This window comes from Notolabrus celidotus, chromosome 21 (assembly GCF_009762535.1).
Source record: "Notolabrus celidotus isolate fNotCel1 chromosome 21, fNotCel1.pri, whole genome shotgun sequence".
NCBI lineage: Eukaryota > Metazoa > Chordata > Actinopteri > Labriformes > Labridae > Notolabrus > Notolabrus celidotus.
Window position 1 is genome coordinate 6,018,728 of NC_048292.1, and position 3,353 is coordinate 6,022,080.

Here is a 3,353-nt window from a genome sequence, read left to right on the forward strand (position 1 = left end):
CACATTAATCAAATGCCTTATTGTTATTCATCGCTCTGCTTCTTCGCTCCCTCATGCCTTTTTGACAAGGTAGCACTCCACTGTACCTCTACACCTCCTCTGACATGCAGATTCTGCCCACAGCTTAATTATTCCCCCCAAATCTCTCCTCTAACAGCAGCTGACACTGCAAGTCACTCACCCCCAGTCAATAAATATTCTCTTTGCTAAGATTAGAAGATTTTTGCATGACCTAGATATTAAATCAAGTTATTGTTCCAGCTCTGTCACGCTAAATTTTCCCTGACAGTGAAGGGAAAGGAGAGGAAGAGAGGAGGAGAGTGTTTCAGTTCAACAGTGACCCCTGCTGTAGATAGCGCTCTGGTTTTCTTTCCCTCAGGACAGCTTACAGGGCTCTTCAGCTCAGGAGGGCTGAGATGTGTGTGTGTGCTGTGAGAGAGGACACTTCTACATGATAAAATATGCCAAGGAGATGGTCGAGAAAATGAGCATCACCTCCTGAACGTGACTGCTCATAAGTAGAGCTCTGAACCTGAGGTATGGCGCCCAAACAGAGCCAACGTACGAATGATCAAGAAATACGTAACAATGAATGTGGAACAAAATAAATCAGATTTGATTCATGAATGGATAAAGATGACTAACTTTGAGCTGGGACGCCTTTTTCTCCTGCCTCTGAAAGAAGATGATATCAGTCACCGACACAAAAATCAAATAAAACTCTTAGAAAGATTTTAAGAGTCTTGGTTTCACACCTCACCCCAATCAACGTTACTGTCAGCTGTTTCCTTTCTGTAAAAAGATGTGTGCTGGCGTGAGCTTGAACCATTAATATACAACCATCAATCAGTCAGCTAGCAACAGCAAGCTAGTTTTATGTTTCTCTGGAGACGCTGCTACATCTCACTTTTAATATTAATTTATATATTTATATGTTTTCATGTATTTATTTGCAATGTTTTATAAAGTTTGGCTCACTAAAGCGTCTTCCTGGTAATATGTTTCCCACACTCATCACGTGTCTCCTTCACTCGCCACGTCTCCTTCACTCGTCATTTGTCTCCTTCCCTCGCCATGAGTCATCACAAATCCTTTTCACTCCTCACGTGTGTCCTTCGCTCGTCTCCTGTCTCCTTCACATGTCACGTTTCCTTTCCTCGTCATGAGTCGTCACGTCCTTTTCACTCATTATGTGTCTCCTTCACTCGTCTCCTTTCTCCTTCACTTGTCATGTGTTTATTTCACTCCTCACGTGTCTCCCTCATTCGTCTCTTATCTTTTTCCCTTGTCATTTGTCTCCTTCACTGGTCACGTGCCTCCTTCTCTTGTCATGTGTCTCCTTCACTCATCTCCTGTCTCCTTCACTGGTCAGGTGTCTCCTTCATTCGCTTACTGTCTCCTTCACTCCTCACATGTCTCCTTCACTAGTCATGTGTCCCCTTCACTTTTCACTTGTCTCCTTCACTCCTCACGTGTCCCCCTTCACTCGTCTCCTGTCTCCGTCACTCGTCATGTCTCCGTCACTCGTCATGTCTCCTTCACTCGTCATGTATCTCCTTCACTTGTCATGTGTCTCCTTCACTCGTCATGTATCTCCTTCACTTGTCATGTGTCTCCTTCACTTGTCATGTAGCTCCTTCACTTGTCATGTGTCTCCTTGACTCGTCTCCTGTCCTTTTCACTCATCACGTGTCTCCTTCACTAGTAATGTGTCTCCTTCACTAGTCATGTGTCTTCTTCACTTTTCACTTGTCTCATTCACTCCTCACGTGTCCCCCTTCACTCGTTTCCAGTCTCCTTCACTTGTCAGGTTTCTCCTTCACTAGTCATGTAACTACTTCACTTGCCATGTGTCTCCTTGACTAGTCTCCTGTCTCCTTCACTTGTCATGTGTCTCCTCCACTCATCAGGTGTCCTAAAATTTCCCAATATCCGGCTTGGTTGAGCTAGGTCATCTTAACCTAAGATAAAGACGATGTTGTGAGGTAAGTTCTCTGATGTTTACATGTTTATTTCTCAGCCAAATGTCCTGAAATTAATAAAACGTTTGAGCTTTATTTTAATTCATAATTTAAAGACGATAAACAGAGCTCATATGAACTGGAATAATCTTTTAATTTCCCTTTTTACTGCACGTTAAATGCATTTCTATGTACCTGTGTTATCATTTAAAGCAACATTAGGTCTTCAGTGATCAGTTAACCATCTGAAACTCCCAAGTTATTTATGAAGTAAGACAGGGACTGTGCAGCTGTCTTTCTCTAGCAGCTTATTTCAGTGTGGTCATCTCCAGGGTATGCCAGGAATGCATTGTCCCCCCAGACTCGCTCATCCAGAACATGTAATCCAGCCCTAATCCTCACCTTGACCATCGGTCTGAGTGACAGGTGTAAACTTTGTCCAAGGTTTGCAGACGGCTGGTCGGAGCAGATGGACTTGGGGGGTGGTTATAGCAGCTATTCATGCAATGCCAGAGGGGGCAGCTCCCCTGGAGTCTCACCTAAGTCCATACAGCTGCAGCCTTGTCATTTCTTCCAGCATGCTTTATGCTTTATGCAGCAAGGAGTAATCACTGGTGGTGCAGCCGTGGTGAAGATTTAGCAGCCGTCTTACCTTCAGCCCGAACCGTCACTCACTCAGAATAGAGCGGCTGCCTGGAGGCTGCCAGAGGAAGTATACATCATCCACCTATCATGTCCTCCTCCTGCTAACCACCGTTACTTCCTCTGTATCAATGCGTCAGAGGGAAATATTCATGAAAGGCAATTAAAATAACTAAGAGACCCATCAACCGAAAACAGAAGCTTTGACAGCATTACCATCACAATGAATATTTATCAGGAGGAAGGGCGAGATCAAAGAGTTTTCTTCACCGCGTACCTCTCCGAGAACCGTGTGAATAATAAAAAACATCAGTGTTTGCTTACAGATAAGTGTCTCAGTGATAAGGATGTTGATTTAGACAGACAACATGGGCTCCAGGGGAGAGATGTCTGCAGGCGAAGGAGAAGTTGAAGTGTTGGAGGGAGATTTGACAAACTCCTGTAGGCTCAGATATATTTAAGAATAAAGCTCTAAAGCTGACGAAGATTTTCCAAAGGCCAAGAGAGAAGGATAAAACAGAGGAAACTGTGATAAAAGTCCTAAACCTTGAATCCAGGTAATGCTGAGAAGGCCTCAGGAACTACTTATATGATCATTATTAAAACGTCACTCAACCAAAACAGAAAACTAAAAAAAGATCATCAAAAAACTAGAGAAGATAAATAAAACACTACAATAAATAGAAAAAAGACTGCAAAAGATAAACAAAACTTCAAAGATATTCAAAAACATACAAAAGATAATTTATA